The sequence below is a fragment of the Eumetopias jubatus genome, unplaced genomic scaffold, assembly GCF_037043125.1.
Source record: "Eumetopias jubatus isolate StellerSeaLion01/CBP00866 unplaced genomic scaffold, mEumJub1_p1.0 scaffold_3, whole genome shotgun sequence".
Classification (NCBI taxonomy): Eukaryota; Metazoa; Chordata; class Mammalia; order Carnivora; family Otariidae; genus Eumetopias; species Eumetopias jubatus.
Window position 1 is genome coordinate 131,796,124 of NW_028274809.1, and position 27,256 is coordinate 131,823,379.

Genomic DNA, 27,256 nt, shown 5'->3' on the forward strand with positions numbered 1-27,256 from the left:
TATTCTTAAACGTTCCTTCTAAGTACTCTGTGGGGAACAGATTGCAGGAGCAAGAAAGGAACTGTAAGATCAGTTCAGAGGCTGCTTTGGTGCTCCAGGCGAGAGGTAATGGTGGCTAAAGGCTAAGATGACGGTAATGGTGACAAGGAAATGACCTCATCCCGGACATATTTTGGAAATAGAACCAAAAGATATTGATAATTGCTAGGAACTGGGAGTGAGGTAGTAATAAAGGAAATAGAGAAACTCAAGATGGTCCCGGTTTTCTATCTGAGGAAGTAGTTGATTGTGCCATTTCCAAAAATGAGAAAGGCCGGCATAGAGACTGGTTTGGAAATGATAATCAAGTCATTAGGTATTTATATTAGAGATGTCTAGCGGGTGAATGGATACATTAGATAAACACACACATTTGTGGCAATTTGTTACAGCAGACACAAGAACTAATACAAACTTGTAACACATTACCACAAACTTGATGGCTTAAAATATCTACTCTCACATAGTTGTGGAAACCAGAAGTCCCAAATCAGTTTCACTAAGTTGAAATCAAGCTGCCATGCTGCCTCTGGAAGCTTCCAGCATCTGATGACTAGCATTACCTATCTTGTGGCCAATCCCTACCTCTATGGGCTAATCTTCTTCTGCCTCACTCCTACAAGGAGTTCTGTGATTTCATTTAGGGCCTACCTGGATAATCCAGGTTAATCTCCCCATCTCAAAACCTGTAACTTAGGTTACATCTGCCAAAGTCCATTTTTGCCATTCATTGTTGTAAGGATTAGCATTTAGGTATCTTTGGCGGCGGGGGAAGGGGGTGGCATGAGAAGGGGGGCATACACATTAAATATATACATATATAGTCATTTCACATATATAAATACCCTCGGGGAAATAGACAAACAGTTCCTGACCTCCTAGAGTAAGAATACACTTCCCACCCAGCTCAGAGAATTTTTTTCATGGGTGGCCAACCCAGATACGTCCTCCACCTGTTATGGTGCTCTCTGGCTCTCAAAGCTTTTGTCCCTGGTCTTTTGTTCCATCTTGTCTAGTTTCCTTAAAGTAAGTATTTTCTGTGTCTATACTTCATCATCTAATCAACTTTTGCTCTCTGTTCACTGCTGTACTCCAGTGCCTAGAAAGTTCCTGGCATGCAGTAGGTGCTCGATGAACATTAGTTCATTGAATGAATAAATGAGGAGATGGCATTGAACAAGGAGATATGAACTTGATACTCCAGTTCACATAATTTTAATGTCATGGAAATTAAATCTATCCGGTGATGCCAGGTCTCTTTACTTATAATTCTATGTCAGTGTCTAGCCACACATGGCTTCGAAGACAGGTGCTCCTGTTCTCTGGAACCTGGCCATATTACATCAGTTCATTCATTGCCTGGCAATTGATTCATTGTAGACTCATGTTTCCAAGTGAGCAAGTCCATTTTTGGATGCACTAAATTACTATCTCCTGTCAGAAGTGTCCCTCCAATCTTTACATCTTTGTAGCATAAGACTAATGGGGAATTCTTGATCGCAATAAAGAATCAAATAACCCAGATTATTGACTCCCTTTTGTGAGTTCTTTGATGACCTTTGGTCCTTTAGATCACATTTCATTCTGGAAGGAAGTACTCTTCTCAAATGCTTCAGTCACAGATGCATTCACAGTGCTAGTCGAGCTGGTTTTCTTTTTTTTTTTTCCCTTCAGTCACACTTCTACAATAATAATAACAATAACAATAACAAACAAAAATTCATCAAAGGAACAGAGTTACTGATTTATCATGCTTTGTTTTTTTTTGGCCACTCTGAAAAACATTCATTTTATAACTAACCCATCAAACTGTGAGACTAGGGAAAGGGTACAACAGCGCATGCACACTTCTGTTTCAAACATGAAGTGAAAATAAAAATCCAGGAGAACACCTAACAAAATTAGGAAATTGATGCATTCTGGTGCAAAATTAAATTTAACATACATCTCAGAGTTTTCAAATTATGCCTCTTTGGCCACCCAAACAGGCGAATTGTTTCTGAATTGCTTTCAAACTTGGGGACACATTTAGGCATCATAGCAGACCTACAAATAAGTGTATCTGCACCAAGGATATTCATAAATTGTTGGTTCAGGGCGCCTGGGTGGCTCAGTTGGTTAAGCGACTGCCTTCGGCTCAGGTCATGATCCCGGAGTCCTGGGATCGAGTCCCACATCAGGCTCCCGGCTCAGCGGGGAGCCTGCTTCTCCCTCTGACCCTCTCCCCTCTCATGCTGTTTCTCTCAGTCCCTCTCTCTCTCTCTCTCTCTCTCATATAAATAAATAAAATCTTTAAAAAATAAATAAATAAATAAATAAATTGTTGGTTCAAATAAAATGCCAGTGTGTGTTATGAAGAGAGAATTACTTAGAAAAATGATTAGGGCACTATGGAAATTGATAATACATATTCAGTGTTAGCACCAGGATCTTTTTAAACACAGTATCCAAAAATAGATAACCAGAAAAAGAAACTGACCAAGTAGGGCCAAGTGAATGTCTTGATAATAAAGGAGGAAGAGAACTGTGAGAAAGAAGGAGTTCTTCAAATGAGTGGTAAATAGACTTGTTGCATCATTACCTTAAGAGTATCTTCAAAAGCAGAAATATGGTAGGCAGCAGTAGCACCGGAAACCATTAAGAACTCTGTATCTTAATAAAAAACATGGCACCATTAAAAGAGAATTTCATGATTTTTTGGAGCTCATGTTTTAAAAGTAAGTCACCCTGAAATGTCTGCACAAGTGAAGAGCATACTGATATTCACTTAAGTAAAAGACATACTGACTTAAAAGGATTATAGACATTCTCACTTCAAAAACAAATCTTGAATGGGAATTCTCTGCATGATCTTCTCAACTTTGCGGCTAATCTAAAATGCATCTAAAAATAAAAGGTATTTTTAAAAGGCCTTTAGATTCCATGCACGTTGGAGGTGATTGAAATTTGGTGGAAGTTGCAAGGGTAAATATTACAGAAGGGCATGAAGAATGACAAGAATGTCTTCGGGTCCTCACCTAAGTGGTCCATTAGAGCCTTATGGAGAAAAACAGGATTTTCACAGTTTGAAGGAACTACGGAACCAAGATGGTTAGTGAGGGACGAAGTTGTAGCCATGTGGCTTACTTTGGAAAGAAAACTCATGGGGAGAGTGAGGTGCCTGGACAATGGAGCTTCTGCAGGCATTAGGAAAAAAATAACATAAAGATCGGAGAAGAGAACACCAAGTAAAGGAACTGTGCTTCTTAATAACCAACAGTGACATTTTGGACTTAGTAAATCATGATCCAGTTTGGGCACTCTGAACTATCACATTATAATGGGTGAAATAAGTAAAAATCTATTTACTTTTTAATTACAAGAGAGTGAGGTGACTTAACATTTCTGATTGCCCTGAGCTTCGAACGGTTTGACTAGTTTAAAGCTTAAAAAAAAAAACTTTGGCAGGCAGTTGAAACATGGTACACTGCTTTGGTACCATTCTTGTGGAAAGTAACCCCAAAGGGGAGAAAAGCATTTTGCCACGTGGGTCAGCTTGCAGCTTGCAAAACTGCATCCTTGAATCCTGCCACCCAGCCTCACCTCTCAGTTGGTCCCTGTCCTGGGGCTTACACCCCATCAGCTCTTTAGCGGACAGCAGATGTAACTAACCAGTTTTGACCAGCTTTTAGTAGGGAATGCCAAGGAGAGAGAAACTGGATTCTGAGATATCACTGAGCCCCAAGTTATATTAATATTCAACAGGAATCTCTTTGTGGCCCACTGGTTTTTAAACTTTCCTTCTTAATAGTAAGATACTTTTTGTGAATTAAATAATATGTATAATCCCAAATCTAAAATTGATAAAGCAGAGCTGATTGACATGGGAATGCGGGAGGGGCCTAGAAGCCTAACAGCTTCACATGGTCACCCTCTCTCTAACCTAAGGGTACTTCGTGGAACCACTAGAGCTGCAAACTGCCCCTACCTCTGATTCCCAGAGATGTGCAATGACTTGGCCACGGTAGGTCATAGAAGAGTCAGGGCTGGGTCCAGACTTGCTTTTCCTGGGGTGTTTTCCCCACCACATCACTCTTCCTATTACTTCTCTAGCAACTCTTTCTTAGAAATCCTCCACACACCTGAGGTGAAGGATGCATTAACTGACCTTATTGTGGTAAACATTTCACAATATGTATGTATATCAAATCATCACATTGCACGCCTGATACTTAAGTAGTGTTATATGCCAATTATATCTCAGTAAAGGTGGAAAAAAAAAAAAGGCAAAAGAAACCCTTCACAGTGCCCCTTTTAGAGAAACAGACTGGGAGAAAGAGGAACAGAGTAGGTGTCACAAGGTGGGATGGCCCTGAGTGAGACCAGACAAACGACAGACACCCCAAATGGAAAAGCCCCACTGTGTGTCCACACACCTGCCCCTGAGCTCCTTGACAATGAAGCCAAAACCCCTTTCGTGCTGTGTTTTCTAGAGGACATGAAGGGGCCCTGCAGGTTCTCCGCAGGATTCCCTCCTGCTGGGGCCCTTCAGGGCAGCTTGAATCTGCTGGGTTTCCAAGGTCACGGTGAACCCTCTGAGAGACCCTTTGATTTAACACGTAAGGGAATTCCCACTGGCTGATTAAATATTTTTATATTTTATCATTTTCCTGCAGCTAGCAGCTTTTGGCATGCAGGGTATTTTTATGTACGTTATAAGTAAATATTATGGGGTCAGTCACAGAGACGAACACGGACCCGCAAGCCTGGGGCTGGAAGACATTAGGCTTCACTGAAAAAAAAAATGGGAATAAAAAAGGAAAATATTGAGGATTTGAAAGACTTGCAAAAAGCATTGCAACTGTGCCTCCAAAATCCAAAGTTAATATAATTAGACCAATAGAAGCAAATTGATCTTAAGTGATATATCTAGATACCAAGGGATCACTTTGTTTAATTCATGTTATTTCGAGATTGCAGCATTTATTAGAAGGGGGTAAGCGGGGTTACACTTTCACAGTAACAACCATGAGTTTTGTTTTCCAGACAAAACTAGACCTTTCCAGACTCTTCCACAAAGCACAACAGACGGATTCCTAGGATGCCAAGCCACTACTCAGAGTTTCCAGGGGCCACAGGCCACTTTTGGTCCAAATGTCCCCTTGGAAAAGACAAGAAAGAAAACATCAAGGGTGGGCTCCTGTGGTGTTAAGCTCCAGTGCCCTCTTGAGTGGTGGAGTCTGGGTGATCTGCTTGGAAGCTGATCTCATAAAAATCCTCCTTGACACAGGGTGATTCATTGCAGGAAGTGCATCCCTTCCTGGGAAACCACTAACCCTCTGAGCCTGTTTCCCAGCCGCCCCGCCTGGAAATCGCCGCAGAACTCATGCGGAGTGTCTGGGTCAGCGGCTCCAGTGTGGTAGCTGCCTCCGCATGCCTCCCCAGAGCATTTTTTCCACTTTTCTCTCGGCTCCCCTTGTGGCCGTCACAGGGCAGGAGGAACCGGAGGAGGCGCTCCACCATCATATTGGATATGCGTTGCTGCTTGAGCTTTGCCCTCCTGCTCTTTGCGCATCGACTCTGCCGGAGCTTCGCCGTTTGCCCCTCCGCTACGCCGGTCGGCTTCGATAAGTCCAAACCATTTCAGCCTTTCCAATCGGCTGAGTGCCTTTCTTCAACACACCCCGTAAATGCTCTCCTCCCTCAAGGTGCTTTCAACACTGGTCGCTGGCATCTTCAAACCTAAGAGCTCAGCCTAACCCCCGATCAGGAACAAATTCTCAGTGTCAGGGATCCGGCAATAAATATATTGGCAGGAGGGGAGAAAGGAGAAAACGGGAAGAGAGAGGAGAGAAGGGAGGGAGGAGGGGAGGAATCCGCCTAGAGCACAGTGCACAGTCCTCCTGGGGGTTTGGAAACACCTGCTGAGCATCCGGATTGAAGGTGGACCCCTGTGACCGCGGCGGTGAGAACCTTCCGCCCACGAGGCAGCGCAGTGGAGGCAGGATGTCTGAAAGGGCCTGGAAGGAAGGAAAGAGCTGACGGGTCAGAGGAACTAGGAACAGGGCTGACTTGCCAGGAGAAGGGTGTGAAGTGCCAGCCCAGCTCCATGGAGGAAGGTGTGCCAGAGCTCCTGCCACGATCCACGGCTCTGGTCGCTGCAGCCCTTCCCAGGATGGTCTGGCAACCCCGTTTGAGTGGGGCGGCCTCTCAAGTTGATCCAAATGGAATGAAAGCCTTCTGGAGTCTAGATATGATGGTGTCTTCTACTTCCTTTTTGCCTACCTGGCCTGCATCTGGAACGTCAGGCAGAGATTGCACCGTCTGTCGTGGAGCCAGTCTCCGCCCACACTGGTGAAGAACGTTCTCACCACCCCGCCCTCCTCCACGGCTGCTGGCCGTCTTCACTAACACCCACACTTACCCCGAGAGCTGAGTTCTAAGAGCTGCAAAAGAGAATCACATAAAGAAATTGTCTGCCCTCTAGAAGCTACTGTAGAACATTGTCCAGTTGTTTTCTCTGCATGGAAACTGGGGTACCAACTGACCATCTGCGTTTAGGTCCTCCTTGGAGAAGGTCTGGTGGGATTTGGGGGAAGGAACCTACTAAGGGGCGTACTTACTTCAATTCCAGGAAATGAGACTTTCTTGACTTTCCAGGTAAATCCTTCAAGGCTAGGAAATAGCTAGGGAGGGAATGAAGACAAAGACAGACAGATGATGAGTTTTTGGCAAATCCTGTGTAGTTAAGGGCAAGTTTTATTGTCTAAATGTACAAAGTAGATCTTCGATGATAATTATTAATATTTAATAAGATGAAATACTAAGTGCCAGGCAATGTGCAACTCTTCTCTCGGTCCTTACAAGAAGCCTATAAACTAGATTCTTTGACTATCTCTGTTTTACAGAAGGGGAAACTGAGGCTGACGGATGTGAAGCAAAATGCTCAAGGCCACGCAGCTGGTAAATGGTAGAACTTGAATTTTTGAATTTGTTTCTAGTTGCTATTCTACTCTCTTCGCACTTTGGGTCACACGTATACATACACGAACTGGGTAAATCCTGTTAAATAAATCTTGTTTCAAGATTAAAACCAACAATTGCCTTTTCCCCTCTGGACTGACGAGTTTTCGCTGCTTGCATCTGCAGTGACTACCTCTGGAGCAGGTTTGCTTATGCACTGCACTATGCCATTTAACAAACTGACGACACCCCTGTCCCCACTGTCCAGGTCCACCTGCCAGGCCCCACAACACGGGCACTATGTACTCACAGAGATTGGCCCTTTCTCGTGGGTCTGGAGCCCTGGACTCGAATCTCCAGTTACTGCTGACTGACTTTAATGTGGGCAAGTCAAGGTCCTCCATTTTCTGTTTGTCCTCGAAGATTCTGCAGTGCCTCCCGGCCCAAGGCGTCCACCTCAATAGCCGTGTCCCAGAGAGAGGAAATTTTGATCATGACATTCTCGAGCCATCTTCCAGCTGAACGCCACTCTGCTTTTTTGCATTTGTGCAGGGCATTTCTGCAGGGAGTGGCTGGAAGGAAGGTCAGGTTTTGTTCACCAGTTTCTCTTGACTCTACTTCTCATTTCTGGCCTCTGTGCAAACGAGGTTGCGTCTAAGGTTCAAGATCCATGTCACTCCACAGCTAACCCCGGTCCCTCAATATGAAGGCTGCTCTCAGGATCTCAACAACACCTATTCTGTGGCCCTTAGAGAAGGTTCACTGAAAGAGAGGCATATTTCTTCAAACCGCAATTTCTAAATGCAAGCTATTGGATGGCAGAGAAACCAAAGCCCCTCGTAGCAACGGTATTACCCCATCCTAAGCCTCTGTTTCTACTTTCAAAATGTGCTAAAACAATAATAATAATAATAATAATAAAGCTATTCCAAATATGCCAAATCTAAAAAATCTGCACTCCCACACTCCACTATTGTGACTGTTTCTAGTTGATATTTTATAATCTTATCACTTTGAGCCACACATCCACATACCACCCTGGGTTATTTATGAAGATAAATCTGCTGAGATCAAAATTGACAATTATTTTTTGCTTTGTCTAAATTTATTTTTGCTGCCTTGGAAGAAAAAAGATTTTGAAAATATTTTCCAGTGGGTTTATTTGTTTAAAAAAGATTCCGGTAAAGAAATTAACTCTGAACAAAAAATATCTTTCGGGTCGTCAACTACCAACTACCACATATTTGGATTATCTTGAATTATCCAGGAGCTGACAATTCGGTTTTAGGATTATTTGTAACCTTGGCTGTGTTACTACGTTTCGATGTTTTCAAAGCTTGTCTAAAAGTATAGCTGCAATAATTAATTTCTGGCTCCTGGTGAGCATGGGCTTACTAGCTAATTGAACCTTGCATTACCCATACTTTATGAGCTTTGTTTTTCTCATCTCTGAAGTAGAAAGAATAATACCCTACTGTATAGAAACTGCCATGAGAATTAAAAGACATAATATAGGTGAAATAATGATTGCCTACCCCACAGTAAGTGCTCACTAAAGGGTAGCTTGAAAATATTATCTGAAGAGTGAAGTTTAAAATTAAACTGGGTGACAAGAATTTGTGGGCATGTCTTCTGTCCCCCACAAGCCTCTGTGCTCTGGGAGGGTGGGCAGTGGCCTCCTCAGACCTTCACCCTTCCCCAGTGTTCAGACTGGTCCCGAGATAGAGCAGTCTCTCAGTGAATACTGGTAGAATGAAAATCATCTGAATCTCAACCGGCCGTGAACTCCAATGCATTGACAAGCAGTTGTGTATAGTTGTCTATATTTAGAACCAAATTCTTTTCTCTAAGCACATTTTTAAAATTTAACTCTAATCGTAAAGATCCTGTTTTTGTGTTCCTCCTCTGCTTAAGAAACTGAAGCTGAAATTCTACTGTGAATTCAGTAGATTAGTGTTAAATAAGCTCACACCTAAAATAAGTCAGCAGATAAATGATGTCATCGGCTTTTCCGGGGAGAGGTAAAATCGAGACAACTTGGGAGAACAGCAGGACTTTGTTATTTGTGGACAGCTGAAGTACAATGAAGAAAAGATTCAACCTCACACGGGAATGCATTGACCACTCTCCCTGGAGGAGGCCAAGGTCATGAGGCCACCTGCTTGAAAGAGTCAGTTAAAAACACACTGGGCTTGAACATGTTGCTTTTGCTCCATAAGGAATATATTTCCCAAGTTTTCATGTAATAAGCTTTTTGTACCCTTTAAATATATAAAAATAAGTGTATGGGCAAATGCTCCAAACTAACACACAAATATTATCTGGGGCTACTGCAATATTCTAAACATATTTGGCTCAGATTCAAGTTCTGTGTGTATGTGCTTGTGTTTAAAGCAAACTTCAGTTCAGAGGACCGTATCAGTATTAGTCTAACAGATAGTTCAAATGCCCAATATATGCTGTGAACAGTGCGAATAAAGCTAACAATTTGGCACAAAAGAGTAAGAGGAAAAATGCTCAGGTGCTGGAATGGAAGATTGGGGCCACATTGTGCAGTGCTGTGCTTCTGAATTCAGAATATATTTTACCTTAAGGGACAAGGTTGGGAAATAATGTTGACCTGAAATGAAAAGCAACATAAGTATTGGCTACCTGGAGAGCCACGATGGAAAGTTTCCCCGGCTGAAAGCAGCTTTATTGGACAAGTGTGCCCTGGGAGCCAGGAGTGGGAGTGCCCACCCACATGCTGAGTATTTGTCATTCTTTGTCCCGGTCAAAGAGCCCCTGGAGGTTTCTGGCAGAGTAAATGGCCTCCTCATCGGGTCTGTGCTTAAGAAAGGCCTTTCGACAGTGAGGGGAACGCATTAGAGAAGGAGCAGTTGGTGTATTTGATCTCACCTCATGGGTAGCTCTTTTCTAGACACAGGAGACAATAGATACCTCCCTCTGCAGTTTCCCCTGGGCACTTGTCTTCTCAGTTTTCGGGAAGGCAGGATGATGCCACTCCTGGGACAGGCTTCCCGTGACGGCAGGGTGCTGCTCTGCTTTGCCCACCCACAAAGGGAGGGCAGTCTTCTTGTCATTCACTTGCCTTGCAGGAACTGAACCATAAATTTGTCTGCATTTCGGATTATAGGACCGAGGCTGTGTGTTTAATAAGACACATTTTCTGAACCCCAAGCAGAGTATCATTCTCATAAATATTACAAAGTTGTTCAGGAAAGTGAATTCTTATCTTTTGACCCAAAGTACCCTCCAGAATCTACTGGTATCTGAGCGCATTACTCCAACCTCAGAAGCACTTCTCTGAAACAGAAATAGCCGCCAAGAGCACCGTGTGTCACTCAGACTTCCAGCAGGAAACAGATGGCACTCTCAAGCTGAGTAAGAGAGGGATGCTAATAAAAAGGTGAGTTACAAAGGTGCGGAAAGATCTGGGGATGTGTGCAAAGGGGGCGCTGAAGGATCTTGGGGCTAAAACAGCAGAAGGTGATGGTGATTGGAAAGCTCTTCCTTACCCCCCAGGTCTGAAGGGACATGTGCCGGGTCCAGATCTCAGGGTGGGTAGCCGTAGGGAGAGGGTCACTGGAGGAGAGTTGTGATATTTGATGGAAAGATGAGGCCAAATTGTGTCCACGGCAGGAAGGGAATTAAATCACAGCCTCCCTCTCCTCCCACTGGGGCTGAGAACCCATTGATGTGGTTTGTGCAGATCAGCCTGCCAGACACAGACTAGGACAGAGAAGGGTGGAGAGTATATCTGGAGGGCAAAGAGAAAATAACCAGCTCAGTGCAGTTTTGGTATGCAGTAAATCCACATAAAATAATAGTGGTGGGACATCTGAAAGATGTTGGACTAGGAAGCTCCAAGCTCATGTTCCTCCATATAATCGTGGGGAAAAAACCCTCAAAAAACCCTTGTCCAAATGGCAACCATCTTAGACACAAGTGGTGGCAACTCGGTTCCCAGTTCCACTCTTTAAAATGGAGAGAGCAGACCTTATTTGCAGATTATTGTGTACCTCTGTTCTAACCTGGCTGGGGATACCTGAAGAACTCGCTTGCTCTCTCTTTCTCACATAATTCGAGACACAGGTAGGAAAAGCTACAGGCTTCCCTCATAAAAGCAACCAGAGAATACACACGCATGGACACCCCGGGCAATAGATTCTCACTGGAGGCATACAGTATACCATCTAAGGGCTGGAGGAGAAAGTGGGGTAAGACTTTGGGAAATCAGGAGATTCAAAAGCAGTGTTTGTATAGGGGAATCTAGAAAGCCACATGCATACCCAGGGAAGACATATGCTCACAAAAATCAGACAATTTTAACCTTTCACTTTAAGGCTGATGTCTAGGCCAGCAGGGAGTCTGCTTCTCCCTCGGACCCTCTTCCCTCTCGTGCTCTCTATCTCTCATTCTCTCTCTCTCAAATAAATAAATAAAATCTTTAAAAAAAATAAAAATAAAAATAAAAGGGCGCCTGGGTGGCTCAGTTGGTTAAGCGACTGCCTTCGGCTCAGGTCATGATCCTGGAGTCCCGGGATCGAGTCCCACATCGGGCTCCCTGCTCAGCAGGGAGTCTGCTTCTCCCTCTGACCCTCTTCCCTCCGTGCTCTCTATCTCTCATTCTCTCTCTCTCAAATAAATAAATAAAAATCTTTAAAAAAAAATTCAAGAAACTTAAATAAATAAATAAATAAATAAATAAATAAATAAATAAAATCTCTAAAAAAATAAAAAATAAAAAAAAGGCTGATGTCTAGGCTGAGAGCAAGTCTAACTAAGGGAGGAGTAACCCAGCCAAGGCTGTGAGTGGGGATTGCTCTCTCTCTCCTCTCTCTCTCTCTCTATATATATATAGATATATATATGGTTATATATATCTATATATATATATATACAGATAGATATATATCAGTGTTTTCGTTTGTGTGTTTCAGCTCCTGGCATAAGAAAATCTCTATCAAACTGTGTTAACTCAACACAGGCTAAAGTAACAGAGGCTTCAGTGAGCACATACGGCAAGGAATAGACTTTGCAAAAATAGTCTGGAAAAGTCTCAAAACAAATGGACTATCCCAATCTCCAAAAATTAAAAAAAAGCAAGCCCTGGGGAAAAGGAGAAGTCGGATATCCAGAATTACTATATTATAATAATGTAATGCCCAGTTGTCAATGATGGTGACAACAACAACAGCAAACCCAGGAAAATACGGCTTATTGAAGGGACAAAATAAATGGGCAGAAACCATCCCCAAGAAGGCGGACAATGGACTTACTAGACAAAGACTAAAACAATTCTTTTTCTTTTTTTAATTAGTCTCCACTCCCAGTGGGGAGCCCCGATGGAGCTTGAACTTATGACCCTGAGATGGAGACCTGAGCTGAGATCGAGGGTCAGATGCTTAGCTGACTGAACCAGCCAGGTGCCCCAACAACTCTTTTAAATATGCCTAAAGTGCTAAGGGAAAACATGGACAAAGAACTAAAGGAAATCAGGCACAGAATAGATCTTAAAAATGAGAACATCAACAGAGATAAGAATTATAACAGGGAAATAAAGAGAAATTCTGGAGTGAAGAAATGTAATAACTGAAATGGAAATTTCACTAGTGGGCTGCAATAGCAGAGATGAGCAGGCAAAAGAGAAAAATCAGAGAATTGGAAGAGAGGGCGTCTGAAATTCTCAAGCCTGGGGAGCAGAAGAGAAAGGATAAGAAAGTGAACTGAATCTAAGGAACTTCCAGGATACCATCCAGAGAACTGATACTGGCAGCCCTCAGAGACAGTGTGGGCTCAGCTTCAGACCACCACAATAAAGTGAACACCCCGACAAAGCGAGTCAAATGAATGTTTTGTTTTCCCATTGTATATAAAAGTTCTGTGTACACTACACTGTAGCCTATTAAATGTGCAGTAGCATTATGTCTAGAGAAACAATATATATACCTGAGTTAAAAAATACTTTATTACTAGATGTTAACCATCATCTGAGCTTGTAGCAAGTAGTAATTTTTTTTTGCTGGTGGAGGGTCTTACCTTGATGTTAATGGCTGCTGACTGATCAGGGTGGTGGGTGCTGAAGGTCAGGATAACTGTGGAAACTTCTTAAAATAAGACAACAGTGAAGTATTCTGCATCAGTTGACTCTTCCTTTCATGAATGACTTCTCTGTAGCATGCAATCCTGTTTGATAGCATTTTACTTCCATTAGAACTTCTTTCAGGGATGCCTGGGTGGCTCAGTCAGTTAAGCTTCTGCCTTCAGCTCAGGTCATGATCCCAGAGTCCTGGGATCGAGTCCTGCATCGGTTTCCCTGCTCAGGGGGAGCCTGCTTCTCCCTCTGCCTGCTGCTCCCCCTGCTTGTGCTCTCTCTCTCTCTGAAAAATAAATAAATAAAATCTTAAAAAAAAAAAAAAGAACTTCTTTCTGACTTGGAGTCAATCCCCTCAAACCCTGCCACTGCTTTGTCAATTAAGTTCATGTAATAGTCTAAATCCTTTGTTGTCATTTCAACAATCTTCATAACATCTTCACCAGGAGACGTTTCCATCCTTTTTTTTTTTTTTTTTTTTTGCTCATCCATAAGAATCAACTCCTCATTTGTTAAAGTTTTATCATGAGATTCCAGCAATTCAGTCAGATCTTGAGGGTCCACTCCTAATTCCAGTTTTCTTGCTGTTTCCACCACATCTGTAGTCAGAACACATACAATATTCATCAGTTAAGTTTGCTATCTTATATAATAAGTATGGTGTGTGGCACCTTAAAACTCACAAATAGTAACATCACAGATTACTGATCACAGATCACCATAACAAATATAATAATGATGAAAAAGTTTGAATTACCGAAAGTGTGAGAATGACCAAAATGTGACAGAGACATGAAGTGAACAAATGCTTTTGGGAAAATGGTGCCACAAACCTTCAATTTACAAAGAACACAGTTGTCTGTGAAGCAAAATAAAGTGAAGTGCAATAAAAAAGGGGGAAAAAAACCTGTATATAAGTTATGGGAATCCCAGAAGAAGAGAAAGAAAGTGGCAGAGAGTTTATTTGAAGAAATAATAGCTGAAAACTCCTGGATTTCATGAAATACATGAATATACAAATCCAAGAAGTTCAATGAACTTTAAGTAGGATAACCAAAAGAGATACATATCAAGACACATAATCAAACTGTCAAAAGCCAAAGTCAAAGGGAACCTTGAAATCAACAAGAGTGAAGCAACTCATGTACAGGTGATCCTTAATAACATTATTCCCTAATTTCTCAGCAGCACTCTTGGAAACCAGAAGGCAGTTGGATGATATATTTAATAAGTATTGAAATAAAAACAAAACAAAACAGAATTCTCTATCTGGAAACTATCCTTCAAAAGTGATGGAGAAATTAAGACATTTCCAGAAAAACAAAAGCTGAGAGAGTTCATTACTACTAAACTTGCTCTACAATGAATGTTAAAAGAAGTCCTTCTCAGATGAGCGTTTTTCCAGTACCACCAAGCAATTAACTTAGTCCTGACACTATCTACCTGGAGATCATGTCAGGTCCAAAAGTTAAACGCTCAGTCCTATAAGACTGCCCCCCACTTCTTCACTTCAGATGTCAATCCTAAGACCAGGTTGTCACCTACCTATGCTTCTGATGGTCAGATGTTCCCATGATCCCTCCTTGGGTTTCATTAAGTTACTAGTGTGGCTCACAGAACTTAAGAGACACATTTTACCTTCTAGATTACTGATTTGTTATAAAAGGATAAAACTCGAGAATAGCCAGATGGAAGAGATGCATAGGACATGGGATGGGTCACAAAGCTTCCCATCGTTTCTGAGCACCTTCACATGGTCACCAACCCAGAAGTTCTCTGAATCCATGCTTTGGGTTTTTATGGAAGCTTCATTACATAGGCATGATTGATGAAATCATTGGCCATTTATTCAACCTCCAGGCCCTTTCCTTCTCCTAAGGTCAAGGGATGAGACTGAAAATTCTAATCCTCTAATCACATGATTGGTTCCCCTGGCTACCAGCCCTCATTCTTGGGTTATATAAGGACTTTCCAAAAGCCATCACATTAACATAACAAAAGGCACCTTTATTACTTAAGAAATTCCAATGGTTTGGGGAGCTCTGTCCAGGAATGGGTGAAAACCAAATATGTATTTCGTGTTATAAATCATAACATCACACCTTCAAACAGAAATGAAAGAATCTTAGTAACTCAAAACCAGATGAAGATACAATGACCTCTGGTAAAAGTATATATATGAGAAAAAATAAAAGCCAGTATTATTATAATTTTGGATTTAATGCCACTTTTAACTCCACTTCAGGATTTATGACACAAATGCATACAACATAATTATAAATCTCTGTGAATGGGTATATAATGTATACAGATGTAATTTGTGACATTAATAACACAAGAAGGGTAGAATTATTATAGGAGTAGGGTTTTTTGCAATTGAATTTAAGTTGGAATCAATTTAAATTAGATTGTTACAACTTTAAAAGGTTATATGTAATCACCATGGTAACAACAAAGAGAAATATCTATAGAATATACATAAAAGGAAATGAAAAGGGAATCAAAATGTATCTCTACAAAAACGAAACACAAAAAGAGGCAATAATGGAGGAAATAAGGGAGAGAAAATGATATAAGACATATAGATACCAACAAAAAGGCAAAAGTAAGTCCTTCCTTATCAGTAATTACTTCAAATGTAAATGGGCTAAACTCTCCAGTCAAAAGGCATTGGTTGGCAGAATAGATTTTAAAAATTTGAACTATAGGCTGTCAACATGAGACTGACTTTAGCTCCAAAGGCAGAATTAGGTTGGGAGTTAAATGATGAAAAAGATACTTTATGCAATTAGTAACCATAAGAGGGCTGGAGTAGCTAATATTAAGCCAAATAGACCTGGGGTAAAAAAATTAGCACAAGAGACAGGAATATATATTGATAAAAAAGTCAATTCCCTAAGAAGACATAAAAATTATGAACATATGTGATATACAAAATATCAGAGCTCCAAAATGTATCAAGCAACATTAATAGAATTTAAGGGAGGAAATAGCTCTAATAGTAGGAGATTTTCAAAAATGACTACAACAACCAGACAGAAGATCAATAAGGAAACAGTGGACTTGAAAAACACTACAAACCAATTAGAATTATAAGACATACACAGAACACTTTATCCAAGAACAGCGTAATACACAGTTTTCTCAACTGGACATGAGACAGTCTCCAGAATAGACTATATGTTAGACCACAAGATAAATCTTAATACATTTTAAAAGATTGATATCATACAAAGTTTCTTTTCTGGTCACAATGGAATGAAGCCAGAAATCAATAGCAGAAGGAAAACTAGAAAACCCACAAATATGTGGAAATTAAGCAACATACTCTTAAGTAACCAATGAATCAAAGAAGATATCACAGGGAGATTTAGGAAATACCTTGAGACAAATGAAAAGGAAAACAGAACACAACATACAAAAACTGATGGGATACAGAAAAGCAGTGTTAAGAGGGAAATTTGTAGCTTATATGCTTATGTTAAAAAAAGAGAAAGATCTCAGGTCAATAACCTAAACTTACTCTTTGAGGAACTAGAGAAAGAAAAGCAAACTAAACCCCAAGCTAGCAAAGGGAAGGAAATAAGAAAAATCAGAGCAGAGCAAAATAGAGAATAGAAAAACAATATAGAAAAAACAAAACCAAAATCGGTTCTTTTTTTCCCAAAGATTTTATTTGTTTGTTTGTTTATTTTGGAGAGAAAGAGAGAGAGTGCATGTGCAAATCCGGGAAGGGAGGGGAACAAGCAGATTCCATACAGGAGCACAGAGCATGTCGTGGAGCTCGATCCCATGACCCGGAGATCATGACCTGAGCCAAAAACAGGAGTCAGATACCCAACAAACTGAGCCACCCAGGTGCCCCTAAATTTGGTTCTTTGTACCAACCAACAAAATTGACAAAACCTGTAGCTAGATTGACTAAGAAAAAAGAGAGAAGACTCCAATAACTACAATCAGAAATCAAAGAGAATGTTAAGAATATCTGTATGCCAACAAATTGGATAATCTAAACAAAATGGACAAATTCCTGGAAATGCACAAAACTAAGTCATGAATAAATAGAAAATATGAATAGACTTACAACTAGTAAGGAGACTAATCAATATTCAAAGCTACAACAAAGAAAAGTCATGGGCTAACTGCTTTCACTGCAGAATTCTGCCGACATTTAAAGTTAACACCAGTTTTCAACTCTTCCAAAAGATAAAAGAGAGAATACTTCCTAACTCATGCTATATAGCCAGCATTACCCGACAGCAAACCCAGCTAAAACACTACAAGAAAATAAAACTACAGACCAGTATCCCTTATGATTATTGATGGGAAAATACTCAACAAAATACTAGCAAACTGAATTCACCGTAGTATATTGAAAAGATTATATGCCATGGCCAAGTGGGATCTACTCCTGGAATGCAAGGATGATTCAATGTACAAAAATTAATCAATGTAATGCATCACATTAGCAGAATGAAGGAAAAACTCCCACGTGATCATCTCACTTGATACAGAAAATGCATTTGACAAATTAACAACTATGACTTCTCTATATTTGGGATGTGTTATGTGTCAAGCTCTACATGAGACATTCAATAATGTTTTGAATCCTCAAGGCAACACCCTAAAATATGTAATATGATATTATTGCATCCCTCTTACATATGAAGAAACTGAGGTTTGGTCTTCAAAAACTGAAGTAATTTGTCAAAATCATATCTACACAGTAAGGAGTAGAGTCAGTAGATATGTTCTAGATTTTCAGATTACAAAGTCTAAAACATTGCTACTGTGTTTTGTGGTTTTTGCTCCTCTGTCGAAAAAGAATCAGATGAAGGTTCCAGGAGCCGATTTGCAAAAGTCACTCCCCAGCTGATGGGCTTAATAAAATGGCCTTTGGTGCCTTCATCTCTGTCCCCCATCCTCACTGGTAACACAGTGCTACTATTCTGATTGCATGTCAACTTTTGTTGCTGAAATGGGGGTCTGGCCCAAGTCACTCCCATTCTGACTTCGGATTGCTGGATGCTGTGGCTTCCCTTTCCCCATGTCTGTCCAGGGCGAGAAGGGTTCGCATGGAGCCGGCAGCCCAATAATGGAGCGGCCCCACGGCAGGAAGCTGGTGAAGCAACAGAAAACGCAAAGGAAGTTCACAAATTGAGAAAGCTGAAATCAATTTGGTTTTGACTCAGAGTCATGCTCTGCCTCTCTAAAAGATTGGTGTCAGCTCCCTGAACTTGGGTTATAAATAAAAGCCCGAATTAAGAGTTTCCAATGTTTTAAGGAGTTTTAATAGGTATATTGTTTAATTTCCCAACAAACTGATGAAATGCAGATCTGCTAAACTGTAAAACTGCCTGCGACATTTGTTTACTTGGACTATTACAAGAAAAGAGATCTTTTGAGATTGTATCTTTTATGTCGTAAAACTCAAAAATAGGCTCCCGCGGACTTCTGACATCGTACATATAAAACTTTTACAATCCTCCCGAACGTACTACCTTGCGTTAGCCCCGCAGCAGCTGGGGAGGTGGTGTACCCGTTAGGCCGGGAGTCCCTGCTTTATACCTGGGAAGGAAAAGAGCGGATGGGGACCCAATCTTTGTGACAGTCTGAGGTGAAGGGGCATTGGCTTAGCCTGACAGCCTGGGTTTTTCCTCTGACTTAAAGATTTGGGATTTCCGGAGAGGAGATGGTGGAATGCGAACTCGTTGTTATGGGAGTTATCCACAGAAGTAACTCCAGATTTTGCTTAGGTTCCATTTATTGCCCTCTGCTTTCTGAGAGTCTTACAACATCCTTTCTCTACCACTGGCCACATGCAGAGAGATCATCGGACTGACGGTAACAGGAGAAGCCTTTAGTGTTAATCAAGCGATTAAAACTGACCCAAATGCTATGTATGAGGTTAATGCTGGCGACTCTATCAAGCAGGTTTAATATTACGCCAGTTCATAACTCCAACCCAAGTTATCGTACAGGAACCTGGCCTATTAAAGATAAAGCCCACCTCCCCACCTGCCTTAAGAAAATGGAAGTTTAAAAAAGGGGGGCAAAATTAAGAAAAAACGTAAAAGACAAATTTTGTTTATAGTTCATACCAGGTCAGGTGACTTCTGCTATCTTCTCTAGGTTGCACGTTTTAACCACGGGAAATAGAGCTGCATGCATTAAGCAAGAATTTTCCTATCACCGAGAAAATCTGCTTATTAGGTTTGCCAGAAGCTGTCCTGCCTCCCAGCCGAAATGACAGACTGGTGAATCCTCGGCCACTGGGTGTGGGCGGCTTATCAGGTTCTCATCTCTGAAGGCAGAGGGTACAAGGAGGTCACAGGCAAAGGCACTGGTGGCCTCTTTTCAGTCCTGCCTCCAGATTGAGGTAGTTTGGCTTCTTAAGATAACCTCCCAGGTAGAAGCATGGCGGTGGGGGTGGGGGGGTGGGGGGGGTGGTGAGTTAGCAGGTGTCCCTGGAGGCCAGGTATCCCTGAGCACTAGTAAGGGGGCGGTGGGGAAAGCCCACTTGTACTGATTAGGACCCCATCTCTTCCCTACCAAAATATTTCTTAAGCCTTTAAACAAAAGACTAGCAAATCCCCAAAGATCAGTTTGCCCTCTGGGATTTTTCAAAATCCATCCCAGCCTTGTGGCTTGGAGGAGACGTCCTCGCCTGCAAGAGAGGACGGGCCACTAGCCTTCAGTCACGCCGTGCTGGTCTGTATTTCTGAGTTCTCACCAGTAGTTAACTCTGCTGTCAGCATTAACTTTTGTTCAAGTTCAACTCTGGAAACGTCCTTCCTTTATTCTCCGTTTTCCCTTCCTCAACCCACGGCACACTCCCCTGTCAAAGAAAGCCTTTGTAGAGCCAAAAGTAAAATGCCGCCTCAGGGCAGTCACTGTGCCCGGGGCGGGGGGGCGGGGGTAGCCGGCATTCCACAGAATGGAAGAAGAATGTGCCCTTTGGTTGTATAATCCTCGTGTCTAAAAATAGCGGAGACACCCCTTACTGTACTGGTTGGTGATACACAGAGGCATGGGTGATGAATAATCAAACTGACAGTCATTTGGGGATAAGCAAGAGAGAACAATGAGTAAAAACTGATCCCAAAATATAAAAACGAGTTTCACAAACCTTGAAAGAGGTGTTCATCGTAAACTGAGGTTTTTGTTCCTTGATCAATTCCTCCACCCTTTTATTCTTTATCTCTTAAAAACCTGAAGAACTGCCTTCATCCGCACCTTCTATTCAATAGGCTGCTCCATGGGAACGCTCGCTCTGTGGCGTTCTCTGAGGCACCCACAAGCAGGGCTGCTGAAGGAGCAGACTCCCACAGCAGGTGCAGCTGGGTCTTCCAAAGGTGGGAGCCCACATCCTTCTGGTAAAGACGCTTCCCCTACACTTCACGACAACAAACCCACTTCCACAACACGTAATTTAGATTTTCGGGTGACTCTACAAGCAGTCATTCCTCCACTGCGAGTTTAGGATACTCTTACCAGCAGTTTGCTCATTTTCAATAAATGCTAACACAAAAGCAAGAAATACACAATTGCTGTGAAAAAGTACGTAACTTGACTTCTTTCCCTACTTACTACCAACAGGCTTTTCCCCTTCTCCTTTAGATTACGTGCATAAACACTGATAAAAGGGCAAGCATCTTGCCTTTGGGGACTAGAGTGTTTTTGATGATGACAGCACAAGGAGCCCTGGGGTGGAATGTCTTGGTAGCAGTTAAAGGTTAACAAGATGAGTCAATAGGCCTGTCAATGTCTTTGAAGAAGGGCGGTGTTGTGCAATGTGGGGCAAGGGGTGAAGTTAGAGGAACCTCCCAGCCTCTCTCTCCAAATTTTCAGACACAGCAGGTATTGCAGCAAACTGCCTGGGGCCAACCACATCTGCACCCTGGGGGCAGATGCTATGTCACAGAGTAAAGGATGTTCCAAGCTGGAAGGCTCTTTATAGAGCATAGAGACCGACTTCCTTAATTTACTGGCTAAGGCCTATGTAACCTAACTTGGACTATGTACAAGAATATTTACAAGCCCTCTATACATTGTTAATCATGTTCATGTACATGATGTCATTTGTTTCTCTCCCCAAATTTTGAAGTGGCAATACTCGTCCCATTTTGCATTGGGGAAGCTGAGGATCAGAAAAGTTCACGGCTAGTTCTAAATCATAGAACTGCAAGTGGTGGGCCAAAGACTTGAGCCTCAGTTTTTTTAAATTTTGGTCCCTTTTCCCTGCACCTAGGGCAGCATGTCCTCCAGCAAACATTTATTTTATGCTTTCTAGGTGTTTGGAACCGTGCATAGCTCTATAATCTGTGTTCCTGCTACATCTAAGCCATTAATAAAATAGTGTTGATAAATTGTAATAAACTTTATTTTTTGGTCATTTTCTATTTCATCAAGGAAATAAATAAAAGACTTGGATTCCCCCCCCCCCATTTTCTTGTACAGGTAAGGAGTCCCATTTTGGCTCACCCCACGAAGTTGTTACAAGTGCACCTTTACACAGATAATGATAAAATCTCCTGGGAGGTACCTGGGAGAGTATCTAATCCAACTTTGTCATCTTTAGAGAGGAGAAAATTCACACCAGGACCTTCAAGTCAATTCTCTGAGGCCACACAGCTGGCTAGATGCTGAGCCAGGACTGAAAATCAAAATGTCTGATTGCCGGTTCAGTTTATGAATAGTTTTTAGCCAAGAGTAGCATGGTTGTTTCATATTGGTACTTCTTTTTCCAAGACTGCTTTTTTAAAGGGATAGGATAAAAAGGGACACTTTTAGGTTGAGATGTGTGTGTGTGTGTGTGTGTGTGTGTGTAGATCCAAACCTACAAGAAGATTAACAAGCTCGTTCATCTGAAAGAAGATGAGAAAAAGAAAAAACTAGGAGCATTTCTGTTCTCAGTTATATTTGTCCTTCCTAATCAAAACCATGTGAGAAGCTAGAAAAGAACCAAGAGCCCGGTGTGATTGCCAAAGACAAAGAAGGGACAGCAGAGAAAGAAAAATGAGGGAACAGTGAAGCAGAGACCCACTATTATTTCCAACATTTCAGCATACAGTCACACTTCCAGTTCTTCATCAGATAAGAATGTTTTGCGCAAATTGGGCCAATTTACGCTGCACAGGAAAGCCTGTAGCCGGGCTCTCAGCCCACCACTTCCTGTGGGAGTCAGCGAAACAGGCTCAGCCCTTCCATTCCTCTGACCAAAATGCTTCCAAGCCCGAGGAAGAACCTCATGGCTCATCCCGCCATTTCGTGGAAGGAGTCCACGGTCAGCCCCTGACAGTCATTAGGGCAATATCGTCCACTTCTCAGGTGTTTTCTTCCCCACTGTGTGTGTGTGTGTGTGTGTGTGTGTGTGTGTGTGTGTGTGTGTGTGTTTGCGCTCAAGTGAGAGTGTGTGTTGGTAAGAAAGCTTAACCTTCTTTTGGCTCCCTGCACGCCAATTACTCACTCTTCATGCAAGTTAATTCTTTGCAGTTGTAATTTTAAGTTTCCTTTTTCCATGACAATGCAAGCAATTTTAGGTACAGGAAAAGGCCTTCTACCTGCTTGCCACTGACCTCCATCCACAGTCCCTTTTCAGCAGGGCTCCAAAACCTTGCATTCAGGATGCAGAGACAGGAAAAGTTCCACGGGAGGCTGCCTGCTGAGTTTCATTCCTTGGATTTTCATTCTTAGATCAACTTCTCAGGAGGCCAAATGGTGAAGATAGATAAATGATGTGGCGTCATTTAGCTTGTTTTACAACAATATTCACAAATTTTCATTCACGATCATCTCCAAACTTCTTCCCAGGAGTCTTCTAATCTACTCTTCTTTCTTCCTGCTTCCCTTCCTCCCTGATCACCCCCATGCTGGTAATAATGAGATCCCATAGTGGTTTTCCAGGTGCTGCCATCACCACCAGGCAACTGTTAGGACATTCTGTCTTCCCACCATCCCTCTTGGTGTCCTGGCATGTCTGAGATGGGAATGGGGAAGAGGGTGCAGCTGACTCACCTGGTTCAAGCCCCCGGTGCCGGAGTGCTGCTCTTCTGTCTAGTTCTGCCTTGAGGGTTTTCTCTGTGGGCTCCTGTCCCTCACCCCAGTCTGAATCTACTCCTAGGGAAAACGCTGCTCTGGTTGGAAGATTCTTTGGGCCAACTGAGAGCCCTTGGAGTCTCTTGGTCTCCCTGCAACAACAAGAGCTCACCCCAGAGCAGATTCTAGGCCGGTACTATGTGTATAAGAAGCAAGATGCTAACTCTTTGTTCAGGGATAGAAGTCCATGAGATGAAATGGCACATCCACCATCCACACAGTTAGTGCAAACCAGAGGACCGAAAAGACTCAGATCTGAGCTTTAAGTCAATTCTCTTTCCAGCACCCAAGTCCTGGTAAAGCCAAGCTGCAGGGAGCATGAGCAGAGGGTCAGCGTGAAAACCTTCTGCTCAGAGGACTTGGTCCTCTGTTTTTTTTTATTACATTTCTTACTGAATAGAAGGAATTATTTATTTTCATTAGGAAATCTGATAGAGTCGAAAGCCCAGAAAACCTGGGTGGGGATTGCATAGTTTATAGAGAATTCCATGGAGGGCAGGGCACAGGAAAAGAGGGTGACTGATGTGACCAAAAATTCCAGAAATAAAAGGAATCTAAAGATCTTCTTCATAAATATCAGATTCTTCATAATCTGAAGATATTCTTGCTCAGTGTTTGCAACATTTTAAAGCCCAGGTTCTTAAACAATGCTTTTTCAGTGAAACCTCTATGTATCTCTACAACCCAAGATTTTGAGCAATTTCTCTTGTATTTGGGATCATGAAAATATGCACCCTTACAGATTCTTTTGTGTCCCCAAAGGGACTAGGTACTTGCCTCCTCACATCCACCGAGGATCCCTGTAGCATGATGTCACAGAAGATGACAAGGCCAAGAGATGTCCTCCCTATAGATGCTTGGCTGCCTCCCCAAGATAAGAACATGTTTTCTGTCTCTAGTCAAGAGCTTTGTCCTCTACAACATTCTGTGTCCCTAGAGTTCAAGTGTATCAAGACTATGAGATGTACTTAGAGTTTTCAATTCTTCAAATTCTTTGAAGTGCTCAAGGTATTTCCTTGGGGAGAGTTATTCTAGTCTTCTTCTGGGAAACAAGCACATGGTATATCCATCTTCCACACGGTTCTTTAGTCAGAGAGAGAAGCATTGACGTTAGGAGCAGAGAAGAGAGCTCCAGCCAAAGTCTAGATCTGCCTCTGAACGAAGAGGAGGGAAGTGAATGAGGGTGAGACCTACATAAAAGAAGACTCCCATGACAACTTGAATTTGGCATAGTAAAAAATGGCAAAGACCTAGGCCAAAGCAGCATAAAGTCTCATTTCCAGATTTAAGATTTTAAGAATAAAACTAATCAGCCAAGTGAAACGAGAATTATTTAAATACTCATAAGTGCCCCAGGAATCTTTAGAAATTTAAGCAACACTCTATAATTAATACATATGGGATTTTTTTTTCTTTTTTAAGAAAGGAAAAGTACAGCTGTACTGTGGACTCACAAAGGAAGACAGAGGGTTTCATCTTGAAAGGTATAAAATGATCTCTCTCTGAGAATATGAAAGAAGATAGATTCAGACCAGAGCAAGCCTGAGAACTGCAAGGGACAGGAAAGGACAGTAGTCCCTGGAAGGAACATGTGAGCGGAAGGGTTATAGGAACTTTTAAGTCTTTTATGAAAGGATTGGAGAGAAAAAAACCATGGGAGGCCTATTAGCAAGTCAGAGAAAGATGGATTTAATGATGAACATGACATACTTGAGATAATGAACCGCATCATTATATTCATCTTTTAAAAAGAGGAAAGAAAATATGTCCCAGGAATATGAATACATACATATTTGGTGGGGATGGGATCGGTAGAATCTGAATCTTTGTTAAATTGGCCACTAGTAAGCAAGCAAATTCTAAAATAAAGTGAGTTCAAAAGCAAGCAAAACTACTCTATGGTATGAGAGGTGGGGAGGGGGAAACCCTGGAGAGGAGGGATGGGGGCATCTGGGATGCTGGTGTTGTCCTTTTCCTGCACCTGTGTCAGATTACAGAGGGGGTGTTCTTTATGGAAAACCTGTCGGGCCGTTCACTGTGACCCGTGTGCTTTTATGTATGTGTAACAAAGGAATAACAAGTAAAAATAAAAATGAAATAAGATGGAAGTTTTAAATAACGTAAATATGAGAAGTATGGTGATATATAAACCAGAAACAAAGGTGGGGTGGTACACTAATGCAGTTATAAAGCAGCACATAGATATTTTTAAAGATCAGTAGAGAGCTGAAGATGAATAAAATAGCAATCAATCAGGGTGTGACCACATTTTACTTTTGCCAGGGATATATTTCTGCACAATTTTATATATTTAATAATTTATTTTAAATTTTATGGTGGATAGTTCTAATTAATAAGAATCTCACATTCCATTTGAAATTAAATCATTGCTCTCTTATTTTTCTTTTTAGAAATAAATCCAAGTTTCCATGTATACGATTTGTTTAAGATGAAACATATCCAAATTTGTAGAAAGGAATGAAATCATATAGCCAAATGTGACTTTCAGGAAAAGACTAGTCGATCAACCAGAAATAATTTGATTGCTAATTATGTGGCCAATCCAATACTAGCTATCATCGAGGACGCAAAAAAAGTAAAAGGTTTTGTTTCTATTAAGAACTAATAATCTAGTTGGGGAGAAAAGACCAACAAATATGAATACTTTTTCATTGTTCAATGCTGTCGCTGTACAAGTGGTAATATGAATGTGGTATGAACATATGTTACCTTAAATAGAACATGACTTTGACTCTCTCTTCCCATAAAAATATTGAAATAAAAACCACTACATTGACTGAAATTTGTGTAGCTTATAAACTGAAGGCTATTTATTTATTTCATAAGAATTATCTGATGGAGATCAAAATTAGATGTCATCTTATTGATGGGTTCATTACAATATTCAAAGAATATTCAAAGAATTTCACAGCAATGAAATTTGTAGTTGGCACTAAATGACAGCATTTTGTGAAAACGCTAGAAAGTTTTAAAAAGGGGAAGGGGAAGGAGTAGGAAAAATGTCTGAAGTTAAATGTTAATACCACTGGGAATCAATTACCTACATGATAGATGGGAGAAAATTGGTCAGCGCCAAGTGCCAAAAGTAATGAGTGTTGGGGTAAAAGTGTAAACCAAACTACATCAGACCTGGGACCATGATTTAGCAGGAAATGGCAAAACAAAACCAGAGTCTATGTCTCTGTTTACCTAGAAACAAAAAACTCTCATATTGAGCAATGAAAAAAACAGTCTAGTAGAATGAGCAATGGGTCACTGTAATGTCCGCTTTTCAGCCCTGTTTCCAGTCCACAGTCTGTGAGTGAATCAGAATTTTTCCTTTGGTTGAATTGACTTCTGGCTGAGTGTGGTAGGATGAATAAGGGCCCCACAAAAATATTTATGTCCTCGTCCTCCGAACCTATAACTGTTACCTTATATGACAAAGGGGACTTTGCAGATATGACTGACATAGTTTTTGATACAGGGAAATCCAGGGAGTCCACTGTAGTTACAACTGTCCTTATAAGAGGAAGGCATGAAGGAGAGATGATGACGACAGAAGCAAGAAGCTAGAGCATTACGAGGCATGGTTCACAAACTAGGGAACACCGCAGACTCTAGAAGCTGGAATAGACGAGGAAAAGGACTTTTCTCTAGACCCTCCAGAAGGAACCAGTCCCAAGGGCACCTGGATGTTAGCCAAGTGCAACTGATTTCTCCTGAACATATGGAAATAGACTTGTGTTGTTTTAAGCCATTCACCTTATGGTAATTTTTTTATAGCACGTTAAGAAACTAACACATCGAGTAAAGTGCTCAGTCTAATTAGACCTGATTTTCTCTAGGATGCTTCTCTTGCAGGGCAGTTGATGAGTGCGTCATTTTGACAGAGGGATAGGTAGTTCACAGGTAAGCAAGGTTTCTTGCAGCCATTTTGGGGGGAATTTTTTCTTCTGTTTCTGTGGCTCTAGAATCTTTAAGTTTGGAGCCTCAGCTTTTTGGATTGTCATAGAAACCCACTTACTGGGCAGTTTTCCTGAAATTCATGTCTATCAAGAATACATGGGGGTTGGTACT

General features: G+C 41.5%; 1 long non-coding RNA gene across 4 annotated transcripts in view; it reads right to left on the minus strand.

The window, feature by feature from the left end:
- Window positions 1-4,954: 4,954 nt before the first annotated feature.
- Window positions 4,955-27,256, minus strand: part of LOC114212696 (uncharacterized) — a 48,761-nt gene continuing 26,459 nt past the window's right edge. The window contains exons 1-5 of one of the 4 annotated variants that reach the window (XR_003610035.2): window positions 20,208-20,437; window positions 13,024-13,677; window positions 7,292-10,125; window positions 6,642-6,704; window positions 4,955-6,038 (exon numbers count right to left, since the gene is read on the minus strand). This is a non-coding gene — a long non-coding RNA (uncharacterized LOC114212696). Of the gene's footprint in view, window positions 6,465-6,641; window positions 6,705-7,291; window positions 10,126-13,023; window positions 13,678-19,179; window positions 19,221-20,207; window positions 20,438-27,256 lie in introns of those variants that run through there. The other 3 variants (XR_015767894.1, XR_015767893.1, XR_015767892.1) reach the window with 3 other exon arrangements.